General features: G+C 39.7%; 1 protein-coding gene across 35 annotated transcripts in view; it reads right to left on the minus strand.

Annotated features, from left to right (window-relative positions):
* Positions 1-19,835, minus strand: part of ESRRG (estrogen related receptor gamma) — a 645,982-nt gene that overhangs the window by 116,227 nt on the left and 509,920 nt on the right. The window lies entirely within an intron of this gene.

Raw genomic sequence — 19,835 nt, forward strand, 5'->3', positions numbered from 1 at the left:
TGTTTCTCCCTTCTAACAAATACTTCCAATGGAACACAAAGAAAAATTATGTATATTTACAATATACAATTATATATAAATATAATGTAAATGTAAGAAATTATATAATGCATAGTTTTATTTATAAAACATATAAATATATTTATATATTTAAATATATTATATAGATTTTTCCCATAAAATAGTGAACACAATCATTTCCTTAGTAGGCTATGCTTTTTATTGGTGTTTGCATCTTGTAAGCTCAATTTATAAGGTCAGACTTTTCCTGAAGAGGAAATTTAGATGCATATGAATCACTCTGATTACAGGTTTCTCTTTTTCAATATGCTCTACATTGATTTGAGCCTTTTGAAGTCTCAAAATAAATAAATTACTAGTGTATTTGAAAGGAATTTCCATATTTCTAGATGAGATTGGCACTTTTAAAGATATGGAAATAAAGAAAGAAGGGGATCTAGTCATGTAAACTAATCTAAATCCCTCCTGTAGAAGATACAATATTATTCTTTTCTTTTTTTCCTAGGAGTTCAAAACATTAACTTTCATAGTCACAGTTCAATGCAACTTATGACTAAACTTGACATCCATCAAAATCAATTAACTCTACCTTTTCAGAACAGGGAACAGGGCAGATTTTGCTTGCAGCATTATATAGATTAACATTACCCACACAGATGATATCATTATTATCTAGCTAAATTCCTACATCCTATGAGCAATACATCCATACAATGAGGCCAGAAAGTACTAATGTAAAATATTCCCTGCCCCTGTTCTGACAGAGCAGGAAAGGTGCCAGGGACAAAGCTCGACTACTGAGTATCTAAGGAAATTGAAGAGTTACTTTACCAACTTTGGAAGGTACAAGGAAGGAAGCAAGACATCTGAAAACTAGTCAGATGCTTATAAATCGTTACAAGGATATCCTTACAAGGGTCACTAGACCATATAGTTCTGAAAAGGTACCCATGTCTCATTAACAGACAGAAAGATGCTAAAGTTAATAGTAACTCATTATGACAAATTATTGAGGATCTGCTAGTGTTCTCTGCATGCTGGGATGGTCATAAATAACTTGTGTGTGCATGTATAGCAAAATGCACAGAAACACAAACAAATATGTAACAAAGGCAGTATATAACAAAGGCAAATCTACATAGAGAGTATATATTTCTTGTGCTCAAGGGTGTATATCCACGTGGTCAAATGTACTGTTCTAGCAGGATCATCATTTATAAATCAAACTACTAGCCAAGTCCATATTCCCAGACTATGATTATTTACAAAAGATCTGAAACACTCTCCCTTTCCCCAAAATATGCGAGGCCAATATCGTTTCCACTAAGACCTAGAAAAAAGCCCAGAGAGATACAAAAACCCCATGAGTGACCACCAAATGCCAGCCTTGGTCTCTCTCTCCCATAAATCATAGGCAATAGGGTGCTAAGCACTAAAAATCTAAAGAGGAATAAATTCCTAGAACCATGAATAGAAACCTGTCTTTGCTCATTTCTAGCAATACCGTGAGTTTCTGTTCCTGTGTTCAGTTATCGTTGCAAAGTTGAAAAAGCATTCGGATACTTAACGGTGTCTAATAATAGGAGACAGTTCAGAACAGAAATAATTCCAGACCTCTAAGAAACCTGTCAAAATTTCCCAGAAGTAAGATACAATGACCTACAGTAGGCTGTGGCCAGGACCCTGGGGTCTAAGTGCTAACTCTAAAAAAGTATCGTGAGATATTTGATGGCGGGTGATCAAGACATCATTTTTCGCCCTATCTGGAGTAGATAATATACTCTGAAATGAATATTTGGTATACCCGCCTTCAATACCACGTGGAAATTCACACAGAGACACAAGAAAAAAATGACATTCTTTTTCAAGGCTCTAATTGAATCCATACAAGACCCAACCTTCATCTTTAGGCGACTGTTCTCAAGTTAATAACTCAGTCCCTGAAATTCTTACCCAGACTCCAGCCTTGTGGTTTTAACTGCTGTGAGTCATTTTGATTTGGATACCCCAATATTACCTGAAAGCCAGCATATCTGAACTCAACTCATGCTGCATCCATATTCAGTACTTATGAGAGGGCTCAGATCACAGGTCAGAGAAAGCACCCAACAAATATGCGTTTGGTGGATTATGTCTTCTCATACCAGTTTCCATTTCACATCCCCCAATTCTGTATTTTTCCGCCCACTGGTTTCCTATTTTGCTTCCGTGAAACAACTGAGTCTTACTGAGTTGCTCCCCACCTTCCCCCCGCCCAACTCTCATTCAAACACTCACCCAAACACTCACCAAATCCCTCCATCCTTTCTTCACAAACTGTCAGAACTGCCTCTTCGCACACACTACAATTCTCAGCCAGATGCTGTGTACCTTATACCTGGGCCAATGAAACTGTCTCCCAGCCTAGCACAATTGACTTCTGTCTCTTTCCCCTCTCATCTGATCTGACTACTTCTACAGGATCAGAATTTATAAAAATAATAGCTTTGGTCCTTTTTTAGGAACCCATACTGGCTCCCAGCTGTTTGTTACATTAATTCTAAACTACCTCAGCTGTCTCTCAACGTCTCTCTAAACCGAGTCCGCCCTACCTATCAATCCTTACACATAGGGAATGTCCCATAGCATCCTTTGGTCACTTTGGTCCTAACTACACTTAGGCAAACTCTGTACTGAGGTTTTATAGGGAAAAAAAAAAAACAACCGATATTAACACTTGTTCTCTATATGAGGTTCATACTTACTATACCATCTTGCTTCTGATTTTTTCACCTGAGAACATCATGCTTCCCTAAACAAAATTCTGGGTTGCTAGAGATGGTAATATCAGAGGAAATATCCTCTAGTGATTAAGATCTAAACTCTGGAGTGGACTTCTCAGGTTCAAATCCCAACTCCTGTGGTTAAAAGTTACGTGATCTCTGGGAAAGCCTTTTATCTTCTGTATCTCAGTATTCTCATGTGTGAAATGAAGATAATAAGACCTACTTTATAAGGTTGTTGCAAGAATCAAATGAGCATACACACACACACACATACATACACACACACGTACACACAGAGAGACACACACATACACATATACATATACATATACACAGAGATACATACACACAGATACATACGCATACACACACAGATACATACACAGATACACACACACATATACACATACACAAAGATATATACACACATACACACATACGTACATATACACACACACATACACACACACACACACATATATACAGAGTGCTTAGAAGAACACATGAATGGCATGGTTAATAACTCAATTCTTTTTTGTTAGTCTTACATTTCTTGTAGCCACTATCCTTCCTTCCCCTCCCTTCCTCCCTTAACGTCAAGATGGGGGGACACCTGTCCGTGCTCATTACTTCTGCTTCACCCATTCCATGCAGTCCTCAAAGTGCCACTACCTGACCCCTGCCCACACCATCCGAATAAAACTTCTCCTGCCCAGCTCAGCTTTGACCTCTTTGTCGTCAAGCCCCAAAGTTCTTTTCAGCTCTTTTAATTGAACATTCAATGGCTTTTCACTTGTTTGGACCATTCCCTCCTTAAGCCTCCATTTCCTTGGCCTCTGTGATGCCCCATTCTCCTGGATCCCCCTCCCACCTCTCTGACCTTCTTAATCCGCTATAGGTTCCTCTTCCCCTCTCCTTGACTTAACATCAGCCACCCCAGGATTCTGTCCTGAACTCACTCTTCTGTTTTAAAGAAATTTCCCCACAGCCTCCAGTATCGTCTGTACCCTGACAGCTCCCACAATCTCATCTTCAGCCCAGAGGAAGATCCATTCTGCCTCCGGGATGTCTGTGCTCACCCATCCCACCTCAGATCAGCAAAAGCTATACGCCTCCCTTCCCACTCCTCAGCTTGGGTTCTCTAGGGCCGGCAAGTGCAGCACCATAGACCCAGTGGCCTAAGTCAGAGATGCCTGGGTAGGTCCCTTCCGGGCATCCGTCTCATCACGTTCTGTCCACTGCGCTACCTTCCTCCTCCAGATTCTGTTCTGTTCTCTCCCAACAGGACTGATCTCTGATTTCACTCTGTCGTTGTTTCTACCCGGGATTACTGCAGCAGGTTCCTAACTAGTATCTTTGCAACTGGCCTTGCCCTTGGCCACACTATATATAGTTCGACCATCTTTCTAAAACTGGAAACCTAATCATATCAGCCCCCAGGTGAAACCCTTCACTTTCTTTCCCTACTGTCTGGATAAAATGGAAACTCTTCAGAGACAATCTTTCTTTATTTTTAATTTAAAAAAAATTTATGAGGATTTTCTTATTGACATATAGTTGCTGTACAATATTATATAAGTTACAGGTATATAATATAATTATTCACAATTTTTAAAGGTTAGACTCCATTTATGGTTATTATAAAATATTGGCTATATTCCCCATGTTGTTCAATATGTCCTTGTAGCTTATTTTATACCTAATAGTTTGTACCTCTTACTCCCCTGCCCCTCTTTTGCCCCTCCCACCTTCCGTCTCCCCACTGGTAACCATTAGTTTGTTCTCTATAGCTGTGAGTCTGCTTCTTTTTGGTTATATTCATTAGTTTGTTGTATTTTTGAGATTCCACATATAAGTGCTATCATACAGTATTTGTCTTTCTCTGTCTGACTCATTTCACTTAGCATAATGCCCTCCAAGTCCATCCACGTTGCTACAAATGGCAAAATTTTGATCTTTTTTAATGGCTGAGTGGTATTCCATTGTATGTATATACCACATCTTCTTTATCCATTCATCTGTTGATGGACACTTAGGTTGGTTCCATATCTTGGCAATTAAAAATAAGGCTGCTATGTACACTGGGGTGCACATATCTTTTTGAATTAGTGTTTTTGTTTTAGGTATTTACTCTTTAAGGTCAATCTTCAGCAGGACCCTGATTGCCTTGCCAGCCTAATCTCTCATCATTGCCTTCTGAGATTCTAAACTGAACTACACATGGTCCCATAAAGGTGCCGTTCTCCTTCATAGATTCTACTTCCTCTCTTTGGAATTCTCTCGCATCTCCCTTCTCTGCTTCCCTAACTCCTACTTGTCCTTTAGGGTGAGATATGGGTGCCACCTCTGCAATAAGCCCTCCCTAACTTTCCGAGATTAAATCAGGCAATCCTTCTCGGTGTTTTGCTTGCACCTTCTGCATACAAACTACATCCCAATTCTTGCTGTCTTATTATTACTTGCTGTCCTTCATATAGACTGAACTCTTTGGGGACAGGATTCATGCCTTATTCATCTTATCCCCAGAACTCAGCAGAGCAACTGGTACCTAGTAGCTAATAAACGTGCATTTATTAAATGAATGAATGAATGAAACTAGTTGCAGTTCTCAATGCATAATGGGCATCATTATCATATTTTTGGTCTAAAAAATGGTTAAATTCATGACTAGCTTGCTGATAATGTCATGTCTCAAGGAAAGGGGTAATATTAAGGGAATTAACAGTGCCATTCTTTACATTAAAGAAGTGCTGTTGGTAAAAATATTGGTGGGTGTGGAAGTGAAAGAAATCTCAAGAATAAGAGATCATGTAATCTTGCAGTTTACCATAGTGAAAGAGGCAATGCACAGCCATGTACCTTAAACTCTAGGATATGTATATATAAACATAGATGTAAAAAAATTCAGAGTGATAATTATGTCATATCAAGAACTACAAAACTGCCCATACAACTTGACCCAGTTTTCCCTTCCTCATGGAAGCATCTTAAAAGAAATGATGCAAGAGAAGAAAAATGCAGGAGTTCCCTGGTAGCACAGTGGTTAAGACTCCACGCTCCCAACGCAGGGGGCCCAGGTTTGATCCCTGGTCAAGGAACTAGATCCCACATGCACGCCACAACTAAGAGTTCTCATGCCACAATTTAGGAGCCCATGTGCCACAACTAAGGAGCCCATGTGCCACAACTAAGGAGCCCATGTGCCACAACTAAGACCTGGTGCAACCAAAGAAATAAATAAATATTTTTTAAAAAAAGAAGAAAAGAAGAAGAAAAAAATATTATAAAGTTACATAGGATGATCACATATATAACTGGGGGAAAACAACAAATGACCCCCATGAAGCAAATAATTAGGTGAACGACAACATCGATTTTTGATGACATGGCATTTAAGAACACTACAGAAGTATACGTAAGAAATAATGTAAGCACTATGATTATAACTATGAAATACATGTGTGACAAAGGGATCACAGAGAAATCAAAATAAAAATTGTATTTGCTCTAAAGTTGTTTTTAAAATGGAAAGATTAAAAACAGAGCTGACTCCAATAAGAAAGTCAGTCTTTAGATAACTAATTAGCCTTTACATTCTTCTTATAAATTGCTAACAATCTCAAAAGGGAAGAAAAGAATATGGTATCTTCAGAACCCAATGCAGCTAACAGTAATGTAAAGCTATCATTTATTGAACTTCTGCTATACACTAAGTCCTTTGAAACATTTTCTCTTTAGTTCTTACAATTACTTTACAAAGTAGGTACTGTTATTTCCAGTTTATAGATGAGGAATTTGAGTCTCTGAGAGGCTAAATGGCTTAATTCAAGGCTCAAAGCTACTAAGTGGTACAGTCAAAAGTCAGACCCAAGTACACTTTGGTTCTGGCCCAGAAACTAATACACCATCCCCACTTCAGGCCATTCTTTCACGAGTTTAAATGAAAAAAACAAAAACAAAAACAAATAGAAGTAAAAGAAGAGAAAAATGAAAAAAAAATCAAAAAGAAATTATAAAGAAGAAACACATACTCCCAAACTAGCCAAGGCTTATAAAAGATGTCCAAGTACCAAATATCTTATAGTTTGTTTTCATTGTCTTGCTTTCCATTTGCTCAGGAATGATGGTTATAGTAAGTACGCACTTATTTACCAATGGTTGGCACCAGCCACCTATATTTCAAGCATCCACTAGTGTGTGAATCTTGGGGAAGAGGAGAATCCCAACTCCCCACCCCCGCAACATAGGACAATTAAAACGCCAGACAATTTGCTAACCTGAATCCCAGCAGTAGGGGGTGGGTACATGCTCAGCCAATCAGAACCCCTGCCTGGTCTCCTAATAGGGAATATGATTCAGAGAAGGGACTGCTGAGAACTCACTCCGGGGCCAGTGCAGCAGCATCCAGTACCTGGTGGGAGCCTCTCCTGTGGTGGCCACAGCAGTGTCCTTTAGGGGATGTTCCTGGACATGAACTTGGCTGTGGTCGTCATTCCACTGCCCATTTCCTGAGCCTGTTTCTCTAGCATTCCCATTGACTGTTGAGCTACCAATTTCCCTGCCTACGCATATTCCTTTTCGGTTTAAGTTCACTAAAGTCTATTTCTGTCGATCACAACCAAGTGCCCTGGCTGGTAAAATAATGTAACAGGAACAGATGACCAAGTGATAGTAAACTATATTGCTGCTGCTTTTGTTTGTTTGTTTGTTTGTTTGCTTTTGCCTTTTTCCTCCATCAAACAAAATGCTCTTCTAACCAGGGCAGGGTGAAACTGAATACACCGCAAAATAAAATAATAAGAGAGCATTTACACACTTTAATAAAAGTCAAAATGCTAGACCCAAGGAGATCACATCCAGACTACCAGGAAAGGGTCCTTATGAAACTAATGATGCAGCTTCTTTAAGCTTTGAGAAACCATGGAACTAGAAGCACCCCATCTATAGATGTGAACATGTCTAGACTCTCCAGAAAGGGGAAACAGGGGATTTAGAAGCTACAGATCCTGATGTGTATCCCTTACTGAATTTTAGAGAGAATTAGGTTCAAGGCCCTATAAGCAACCACGTGCGCACTCAACCACACAATATAAACAGTAGTTGCCTTTGGGTGGTGAATTTTTTTTCCTCTTCCTATTCTGCACTGTCCACATTCATTTCCTATAATGAACAGTTAATCCTTTTAAAACAGAAAAACAAAAAACCCAAAAAACAAACTTAAAGGTCAAATCATGTCCTACCATGAAAAACCTCATACCCTTCTTTGATGGGGTTATTCTCCTGGTAGGTGACAGGAATTCCACAGACACCTTGACAGTGCTTTCAACAAAACACTTAACAAAATCACCATGAAAATCCTGTGGACAAGACAGAAACATGTGGGGTGGATGATAGTAAATTTAGGAGAATTTGTGCTGAATGACATTAGAGTTAGGTGAAGCCACAGCTGGATGTACTATCATACTCAAATTATGTGTATTAATGAATTGGTGTCAATGGACAAGGAAGGAGGACTCCAGAGGTGGATTGGGAATTTTTATGGTGAGTCCTACTCAACGTTAGTTACAATGGCGTGAAGACAAAGATCGCAAATTTGTTATAGTATTTACAGGTGAGCCAAAGAAGATGTGTGTATAGGTTATACAGGATGACACAATGATTCTATAAGATCCAATTCAAGATGGTATTTTTCAAAAACTCTAATAAGGCTAGAAGTAAGATTCACGATTAGGCTGAAAAGTCAGTTAAGTACTAAAGGCTATACGGGAATCAAAACTAGATAATGATTTATGAAAAAACACCTGAGGATTAGAGCTGACAAGAAGGTTAACAGTATCAGTGCTCTGGGAAGAGCTTCTATAACATCCAAGGGATCCAACTGATCTGGTGGGCAGTATTTAGCCGTAAAACATCAGCACTATTTTGTGCAGGTCTGACAGCCATACTTTTAAGAAGACGCTTATGATTATTTTTACTTATTAAGTAAAAAATAATTTCAAAAAAAGCAACCAGAATGATAAGGGGCCTGAAAATTATTTTAGCGAAGAATTAAAGATACTTAGCCTGGGAAAGTGTGAAGGAGGGAAAAGGAAGCACTTTCGCATGCATGAAAGTATCAATATAAACTTCTGTGTGATTCCACAAGGCAAAAGCAGTGATAATCAGCTGATGCTCAAGAGAGGCAGTAAAAGAGCTACTAATATTGAGACAGAGTCAGGGCAAGGAGACACAAGTAGGCTGTAGCTAAAGCAGTAATGCTGTACCATAAGTTTATTCCATGAAGCTAAGCTTTCTTCTTCCATATCTTTGTGCCCAGTGACTCGGCTAGAGCCTAAAACACTTAAAGCATGAGAAAAGCAGTGAGTTTGTGGCCACTAATATATATCGAAGGTCAAGGAAATCCTCAAGAGTAGATTTTCTAACCCATTTCCAAGGCACTGGTTCCCAGAACTGGGATATTACATTGGGTTTTCATGGTATGATTTCATATAGAACAACTTGTTCCTTGTGGATGCCACTAATAGCTAAAATGTCTCTAATCCATACAAAAATAACTAGTTTGTGGCTATGGATTTTAAAACTGGAAGTCCCTTCCTTCCCAGGTGCCATTAACATCCTGAACACTCATAATGCTTCCTCTTTTACCACTTCCCTCTACCTCTAGCTGCCATGCATTCTTACCCCCAAATTCCCTTCCTTTCCGTGCTGGTCACATTGTAGCTGGTCCTTGCTTTCTCAGATGCCAACTCAGCTTGTCCACACATCCCACTCCTGCTTAGTTCTCCTTCTACTCTGCTCCATCTAGTGGAATGCTTTTCTTTACAGCACGGTGCCAGCTTTAAGAAAAACTAACTCAGCTTTGCTGTGAAGGGTTAAGAAATAAATGTAGGGAGCAATATCTCTATAAAGGTATGAAAACTTTTATTTTGGTTAGGTAACTTATGTTTTCCCAAATCCCTGGACAGAAACCTAGAATTCTGACAACACGTTTACTTGAAGAAACTGGAAACGTTCAGTATAGTAACAGCATAAGCATTATGCTCAATGAGGGCTATCCTGTCAAGAAATAAAAGACAGGCAAATGACTATTTTCTCTAGTATGGAAGCTTCTTTAGTACAGTTTTGTTGAATATAAATTATTATTTGATAATTGTGAGATATGCTCTACGGATCAAGAAGTTTTTTTTTTTTTCTTATACTGGGTGATAAAGTTTAAAATATTAGAGAAATGAAAACAGTCCTATGTTTTCTTTTATATTTACAGAATAGAAGGTGTGCCTGGAATTATGTGAAAATTTCATCGCAGCAGCATAAGTATGATTCTCTGGAAAACATATTATATATTCCTGTATGAGGATAATTATTTTACGATGTTCACAGAGTATGGACTTTACTATAAACCTAGAGCCTGATGGTATACTTTCTTCAGATATACTGATTAATCTGCATACGATATCCTTATGATTAGAATAAGGGACTTTTAGAGTTAGAAAGAATCTTGGAGTCTAGTGCCACAAATGTTAATCCGTGCCCTTTCTACACTCACAGTGACCACTCTGTGAATACAAATAATCCAGTGAGCCTGACAGGATCAGATCTTGAGGACTCAAGCTACAAGCCAATTTGGAATAGGCTCTGATAACTTTGGAGTTGAGAAGCACATGAATGAGTATGAGCCTGAATATTACCATCATATGAATAAAAATTCCTATTTTTGAATTTGATTGGGCAAAGATCACAGACATAAACAGAATAAAGGACATGAACAAAATGCAACCTTAAAAGTGACAGCAAGTCTAGGCAACACCACTGGCTCATTCATTCATTCCCCAACATGTAGCCACCGAGTCCTTTCTGAAACATACATCTAATCCTATGCAAAATAAGAACCAAACCTTCAAAAACTCATTAACTTCAGTCAAAGTCTAATATCATTAACGAGATTTCAAGATCCTTCAATATCAAGACCTTGACTCCATCTTCAACATGACTAGCCTGCCTGTGCACTGGCCGTGAGCCTTTAGCCATACTTAGCAACTTTCACTTCCTCAAAAGAGCAAAACTCTCTCAAGGCCTCTGAGCTTTTGCGTCAGCTGACTCTCTACCTGGAACTGTGTTCTCTTGTCCCCTATCTTTCACCAGGTGCACATTGCTCTGATATCATCTTATATATCACTTTTTTCAACAACCTGAAACTAGATCAGATACTCCACCAATGTGCTCCCACGCCCCCTTGCCGCCATCAACCCTCCTTCCCACCACCGGTTAGACAGTAAAGTCCTTAACCTCCTATTCACTGTTGATCCTCATCACCTAGAATCCTGCTTGAAACAACAGAGGTAGTTAATACACCATTGTTAAGTGGGTCAATGAATAAACGAAGGAATGAAACTAAGACACCAGGGAAACATTGGCGCATAAACCAATGAGCTGACAGTGGACATTTCAGGGTTCTGTTTTCTTAAATATAAAAATAGGAAAAAAAGATATCTCTTCCCAAACATGTTTGGATGCCAAATAATTTTGCTCATCAGGTATGTATGGATATAAGAGAGTACTGTGAGAAGCAAATTTAAGACATAGTGAGTTAAGTCAGAATGGAGTAACTCTGGAAGGGAAGTAAAATTCCCCTATGGGACTTATTACCTCCAAGAGCAAAGTCACTCCCTGGGGAGAATTTGATTCTTATATAAGAATGCTAATTTTTTTTCACCAGAGCAGAGTCTAATCAAGTGTGTAAATGCTGCAATACACCAAGCAGCAGAAGAGAATTAATGTTCCTCCTGTGGGTGGGTTCCTGAAATGTCTTACCACCAGGAAGTAACGTAGGCATTGAACAGAAACAGGGATCATTAGCAACAGTTACACAAAACTTATGAAGAGAAAGACCCTTGCTTTATGTGAACATAAGAATTTGATCATCTTTTTTTTTTTTGGTGCTCCTGAAGTAGAGACTTAGGTAAATTATCAAGTCATACCCACATTCACAGGGCTCAAAGTTAAGAAAAAAAAGTCAGTTTACAATTCCTTCGGTTGTCTCTTGTATTCGAACACTACGTGAATAATATTATCTTAGATACTCTAGTGAGTCCATTCTCCCCTTGCTTAAAAAAAAAGAAAAAGGCCACACATACCGACAGAAGTGAAAACTCTGACACCACTATTTTAAGCAAAATCCCGGTGAAGTGGTGAATGGTGAAGTCACTGGAAATACTGGGGAAATAACTTGACTTTTAAGCACATATTGCTTTATCGTGAAGTCAGAAGCAGATGACAAATAAACAAGAGGAGTGCTGTGAAAAACGATTTGCTTCGTTCTCTGTGATCAGAGAGGCTTCGATGTCCCAAATCAAAATCATAAATAATCAGCTTGAATTATTCTTCCAACACAGAATGATCACTGAATTATAGTAAGACTTCAGAAGTCCTGTCTACCTGCTCATCAAATTTCATTTTTGGCCTTTTCTTTCACTGTTAGTAAAAACTAACACACACACACACACACGCATGCAAACACACACACACTCTTAAACCTCATAGGAAAAGGCTTTCACCTCTGCCAAATTTCAGCTGGGAACAAATTTTTATGGCCAGCTAATAAACCTGCTGAAAACAGGGCTTGATAATGAAAACCCTCCCGAGCCCTTAACTACAGTGTGCGCGGCTATAATAAAAAGAATTAATGCAGTCAATTTGTACTAGTGTTCTCAGAACAAAAAACCCTATTTCAACCACAGCCTTTTCAACAGCTGATTGGCAGCCCTGTCCATTTCCCCTCTGCAGTGTTGTCAGGAGTCTTCAACATGATAATGAGCCTGTCACCATATTCAAATAGCCCTGTGACAGCAAGTTTTGTGAGTGTGACGTCCACTGCAAAGGGTCTGTCAAAAAGCACCTTTCAGAAAATGAAAAGAGAATGCTTTCCTGATGATAAACCTAATTTCTCCATAGATAAAAGAGTGAGATTTTTCATCAGATTTTGTCAGTGTTGTGTTGTGATGCATTTATCCCTTCAAATGTTCCTGTTTTCTTTTTTTTTTTTAAAAAATATACCTAGATTTAGATTTGTCAGTGACGGGGAAAAAAATAATGATGATGAAACAGAACTTTGGTTCCAGGAAGCTGAGTCCATCAGGTTACCACAGAGGGGAAAAGGGGAAAAGGAGAAAAAAAATGGATGCTTTTTCTAAAATGTTAAAAATTGGCAAGAAGAGTGAGAGGCTAACTTGTTACCAGTTGCCTAGTCAGCTTCCAAATTCTGTAGGCCTCCCTCACTGAGGCCAGTTGTCTCTCTAGAAACATCCACAGGACATTGCTCTGTTCCAAGTGTCTCCAACAGAGAGACTGTCTCTCATCTGTGACTTCACAGCAGAGAGAAAGCTCCTACTTCAAGATCTGAGGGTTGGATTACCTTGGTACATTGTGTTGGCTCGCCAACAACTGGAAAAATGTGTTTTCATCACACCTGAACAAATTGAGTAATTTGGGGTGTGACAGACATTTTAAAGAGTATGACTGTTGAGGAAAAAAGCCACTTTTCTTCAGTTATGAAGAATGATTTTATAAAGAGCCCAGGTCTCTAGAGCATTATTTAACTTCCTGCTATTTTACCCCCAAAACTAGACCAAATCTCAGTGTGTGCAGCGTTAAGACAAAACTCTCACTCACGTATTTTCTCAGAAGGGGTAGGTACATATATGTGTCTATGTGTAGGTATATTAATGTGTATATAAAATACATGCCCCCTATATATACAGTGTATGTATAAGAAGCACATAGACATACATATGTATATACATCATATGTGTATAAAATCCGTGCACCATACATACATACTGGGTGTATAGACAATGCACAAACATACATATATGTATTATATACATATATAATGCAAATATGTACACATGCACATATATACACACACGAAGTAGAAAGAATGTCAAGCTGTTACTCTTTGTGAGACACTAACAAGTGTCTCAGATTTTAATAAAATTCACACACTCGTACCCGAGAAAAAAACAGGATGGCTCTCTGGCTTTGATAGTGGAAGAAGTATAAAGAGGACCGGGGATGAGGAAGCAGGAGGACAAGAAGCCAGCAGAGAACTGTCATTCTCTCACTCCCGAGGCGCCCTGCGTACCACCTTTAGCAAATAAACACGTGCAGGAGGTCCCGAAGTCTTCAAAGAAAGAAAACCGATGTCAGAATTTAAAGCCAGCACCTACTTTATCTCAGCCTCGGTGACAGTAAAAGAAGCTTAAAGAAAATACATATCCTCTGCCCAGTAAACTATCATATGATTTAACTCCTTACTATTCCTATATTGAACTATTTTCAAACATTTAAAAAAGATATGACAATACATACATAACCACGTTTCACTAGTCTGACTTTAGCTGATGGTTTACTGATACAAGTCCCATTTTTAACGCAATGTTTCCTTTCAATCCTCTGATCTCATGGCCACTTATGTATCTAGATGTGATGAGAGCATTTGTGAAGCCCTTTGGCTATTCAAAAGCAGTGGAGTCAGTGGAATTCTCATTCTCTCAGTTTCAAGTGAACACAGTCCTAGTTATGTGTCGATTTGGTTGAGATCTGAATATGCCAAAAAGGCCTACTAATTAAGGAAGCTGATGATTTCATGTTTTTATATGTATCTCATATATATACACACACACACACACACACATATGTCAGCTTACACGACTAGAGAATTTTCCTAATTAAAAGTTAATGCGTTTTGGTGTGTGCGTTGGTGAGGGAGGGTAGAACCTTAATCTTTGCATAGAGGTTATTCTAAATACACCAGAATGATCAAAATTAAAAATCCAAATTAGAGGTATTTAAGAAAACAAAAAAACATGATTCACCTTTACTAGTCAACAGATAGGGAAGCTGAAATTATTAAAGAGTTTCTAGTTTTTAAAGCCCAGAGTAAGAAAAAGAGGCAAAGGGGAAATGTGGGTGGAGTAGGGGATGGGGTCTCCCCAATACGTGTAAAAGCAACTCCTGAAAGAAGATATAAGTAACTCATGAAGGATCAGCCACAAATCTGACTGATCTTAAGTTCATCAGCTGGACGGAACTATTATAAAGCCAATAAATAGAGCTGTAGACAGCTGGCCTCGTGTAATACCCTGCCTCTTTGCCTGTATGTTTAAACCATGATTTACTTGGGATTAAAAAAAAAAATGAAATTTCAAACTCAGCTATCCCCAACGTACAAAGCAAATTCCAGAATCCTGAAGACTTTTATTGTCTCTGAAAGTCATTGTCACCACCCTAATCCCCTCATTAAAGCTAAAGAAAGGCTGGGATGGCATTAAAATGAATGCAGACGATCTGCAGCAATCTCCTGCTCACACCACCTCCAAATGAAGGCAGGCACATTGCATAATCCAGGCAGCAAGAGCTCCTGACAGGTGGATGATTTATGCTCTAGTCAGAAGAATCGGAGGGCCTGCAGAGGAGACAGCATGAGCTAGGCGGTGGCGAGACAGACGCTCTCAGTGGGCTTGCGGGGGCCGGCAGGCTCCAGCTAGTTCAGGTGCAACCTGGACACTTTAAGTGCTGAACTCTGATTGCCTAGATTCCAACACTCTGATGTGCCATGTGCAATATGATATGCAATGTACACAGTGAATAAACCGTCAACTGCAGGCAGGCACTGTAGACGCGCACGTGCCCCTTCCGTGCATAGATGTTATGGACACATGCCCCAGCACATAAGAGAAAGGAAACCCATTTTTTGTCAAACGATTATTCTAGTGCAGATGTAAATGTTATGAAGCGCAAGGATCTTCGGTCCTGAAAATGTTTAGCGCAGGTAGGGTAAGCGGAGAGTGACAAGATTTCCTAACAATTAGATCAATATTAAAGATTGCACAGCGGGATTAGGAGAAACACACCTCAGCAGAAAACCGACATTCCTGTCAATTATATTAATTATTTTTCAGATACATGACATGCCTTCATGACATTTCCTTCCGAGAAGGCATTTGAATATTTGAGAGGAAAATGAATAAGGGGTGGATAAAAGGAAGGATCCCTAAAGGGCTGAACTGCTTTGAAATCAATCTTTAGAACAGTTTTTTCAGAATTTCTCTCAATAGCCCTAAACAATAACAATCTGGTGAAGATTATGGTATTGGTTAAAGGGGTAGATAAACCTAATTATAGCTATCGACGACAAATTACGGCTACTCCGATATCTAATAGAAGGTATTAGCCAGCATTTGACTGGTCAGCAGTAACCCACCAATGGCTGGAGAAATTCACTCCATAGATCTACACGGAACTGTATAGATCACTGTTTTCCTTCTCAGCCCAGTATCTCTGAGGCACAGAGCTCCAGGCATCAGTGAAAGGGCTAAGTACCCAAATGGACAAGCTTCCGGTTATCTTGGATGAATGCGACTTTGCTTTTAACTCCTAATACTGCAGGGTCAGAGGTAGAACTGCCAATGAGAATTAAAGACACAGCCATCCCTTTAATTAAATAACAGTATTCAAAGACTGGTAAATTCCCAAGAAGCCACTTTGCAAAGCAAGAGTTACAGCGTTCTCCTGGGGGGTAAAGGGGGAGGTGGGCAGTGACTTTTTTCAGCTCTGCACCACTAAAAGAGAAATTTTTAAAAGAACAAAATGGAATACATTGTAAGTAATTCAAAGTGCCTCCAGACTTTACAGTTCTCCCGCGAGAAAGAACTCAAACAATTTGAAGTCTTCACAAAGTGCATCCAAATCCTTTTTCTAACTTCATTAAGCTCCGGTGCTTAAAAATCGTTCATAGCAAGTACTTTAATTAGAGACGAGCCAGTGCAGGAAGAGCTGGACAGGCAGTGCATCCGCCCAGTAATACCACTGCCTGGGGTGGCGGTTTCTTACTCAACGATGCAGCTTAGTAAGGGGACAAACCAGGGGCTGATACCTTTCCTCCTCCCCCCAAAGGAAACTGGGGATGTGGGTAGGCGGCCTGCAGAGAGACATTCACATGTCGTTCTGGCCTCATCAGTATTCTGCCAGGTTACCATTGTACATACAGAGAAAGAATGCAAAATGTATTGAAGAAAGCAAGTTTTAAGAGAAGCAGAGAACTAAGTCGTCTGTACTGTGTAAGCCTACTTTTCCATTTTTGCTTCCCCTCTTTCCTCTCTCCTCCCTGCTTTCTCTTTGTTTTCTCTTTTTCTCCGTGCCAAACCTTCCAACCCCCATACTCTGGGACCAGAACCACTGCCACGAGATTTGCAGTACCTGGGTACAAAACCAGCATTAAAGCTGTGGGCGCCATACAGAACTCTGAGCTGCTGCCACTGATGTGATGTTCTAAGGTCAATAATAGGGTGGAAAGGAGGTAGGGAAAGGGGAAGGAGGGGAGAACATTCCTATGCAGGAGTAATTTATACTCTCTACTTTCCCTGCTGGAATAATGGCTTTGAGGCAGAACTTGGGAAGACAAGTAAAGAACTTGCAGGCTCCCAGAGACCTGCAACCTTAAACCCAAGTTATGTAGAGACCTAAACCCACAAAAACAACAAACCTAAAACAGCACAGTTTTGAAGGGATGGCATGGTTGTTAAAGCTCGAGGTGGAGGCGAAAGCCCTTTCTTCACTGATGACTCACATATAGTTCACCCAGAAAAGCTAGAAGTGAACGAACACATCGGCACGTCCGAAAGTAACTGCAGGTGCTATACGTTACGCTCTGGAAAAAGTCAGCCACGATCTGGATGAGAAGTGATCCCATGGCTGCAAGGTCATTCGTTTGTGGTCCATGACAGACTTGTGTGCTGTTCTCCCACACTCCACCCAGGGGTCTCTGTAATTCTGGCAGGTTCTACCGACCCTGCCTGTCACCTGCAGATCTCATACCCCCAGGGGAGGGTCCTGGGCTGGAGTCACACAGAGCATTACTGGCGACCTCTGACCCCAGTAAGTCATGGAGAACAGCAGTGTGAAGACAACCTAAACCTGCTGTGAACACAGCACTTGGTCATTTCGAAGGAAAAAAAATTCCAGGAAGATGACATTTGAGACCAAGCAGAACAGATCTGTTTGGGGTTTAGCTAGGCAGTGTCCCGAACACTTAGACAACAAAACAATAGTGACGATGATGATACTGATGACAGCTGACATTAACCAAGGGCTGATATTTATCAGACAGGGTGCTAAGTATTTTACATGTGTTACCCGATTTAATCCTCACAGCAAACTCCATAGCGTAGGCATTTTTATGATGATCACTATTTCAGAGGTGAAGAAACCGAGGCTGGAGACATTAAGAAACTTGTGAGTCATCTGCCACCTAACAACAACTCAAGGCTGCCTATCAGAAAATTCTATGATCTTAACACGCTCTGTCGAATGATGTGTTTACAATACAATTCCAAATGTATTCTCTTTATTTTGCCCATATATGAAACCCGTGCCTTTTTAAGATATCACCCTACCTAATGGAATTTTGCAACGTTAGAAACTAAGGATTCAGCATTTGCCCCTCTACTTTCCTCAGCCTAGAATTTCTTTAAAACATCCAGCCATGAAGAAAAAAGAAAGTGAAAATAAAGCAAAAGCATGAGGTACAGGTATCTTAGCAGGTCACATGAGAAGACTTTTTATCTGTGATCTCTCTCACTGTGATGGAGGGGAGGCATAGGAAAGGCCTTGCAACTAACCTCTGCTTCCCTGGCCCATTAGCTGTTTTCCAATGTGCAAATGACTCTGGTCTCCCAGGACCGTTTAAGAGTTCAGCCGACTTCAGCATTCACTCCTTCTGGGTTTCCAGTTAAAATCAATGCATTAACTGCAGCTGCTAGTGAGATTCTATAACTGCAAGTTAAGTAAGAAAGGTGAGGAAGGGACGAATTCCCAGCTTTATAAGCGTAGGAACTTCCAAAGAGGCCAGTTCCCAAGTGGCATTAAAATAGAAGTAGAATTACTTGTAAAAGCTGGGCGATTTTGTTCTTTTCTACCTTAACAAAAGTGTTGATAGATTTTCTCTGCTGGAGCACATAACCAAACAGTTCAAGATTTGTGAGATAACCAGGAGATTCTCTATCTAATATTTCCTAGGCACACAGAGTTTGAATTGAATCGCTGTTCCTTTTACTTTGTCACCATTAGTGGAGCTTTATTTTTCTACACTATCCTCTCCAGATTCTAATTAATGACTTCTCGGGAGACCTACAGACATATATGAAATCGTTGAGAAATAACATTTGTTCACAGACCACAAATTTGGACCTGTTGACTGCAGAGCAGGAAAGTGATGCTACCAACAGAAAATGAAATCATCAGACAATGACCTGGACTGCCTCATGGGCACAGAAGCTAGGCACCGTCATTCTCTTCTGCTAAACAATAGCCCGTGATAGCCTACCTGGAAAGGGTGTAGTTCAGAAATACCAGCGGCTCCAACATGATTCAAACCATTTCTAAGAAAAGGTAGAAATAGTCTACATGGAAACATTAAGAAATAATCCTGTGGTCCTACGGAGAGCAACATTTGCAGAAATCAGAAAACAGTCCTGTGACTGCATAGCCCTCTTATTTTAGAGTATCTATAACAAGGGATGATTCTGGAATTCTACTAGTTCTGGCACAAAACCATTCCCTGAAATCAAGGTCTCCTCGCTCACAAAAGGAAGTAATAGCAAAGAATGGTGGCTTCCATGTGCCGGAAATAATATTTCGCCTCAACACTCTGGTAAGATCAACTAATTAAGAGAAAAACCAAAAGACTTTATTATGAATGTCAGTAGAGCATATGGGCTTCAGCATCTGAGAAATCAGGAACGACTTCTGGCTTTGCCATTTACTAGTTGTACGACTTTAGGCAAGTTATTTATATGAGTTATTTAAAATGGGTCTTACATAGAAAACAAACTTATGGTTACCAAAGGGGAAAGGGGTGGGGGATAAACAAGGAGTTTGGGATTAAGAGATACATACTACTATATATAAAATAGATAAACAGTAAGGATCTACTGTACAGCACAGAGAGCTATATTCAATATCTTGTAATAAACTGTAATGACAAAGAAGCCG

Source organism: Kogia breviceps, chromosome 1, assembly GCF_026419965.1.
Source record: "Kogia breviceps isolate mKogBre1 chromosome 1, mKogBre1 haplotype 1, whole genome shotgun sequence".
In the NCBI taxonomy this organism is placed as follows: domain Eukaryota; kingdom Metazoa; phylum Chordata; class Mammalia; order Artiodactyla; family Physeteridae; genus Kogia; species Kogia breviceps.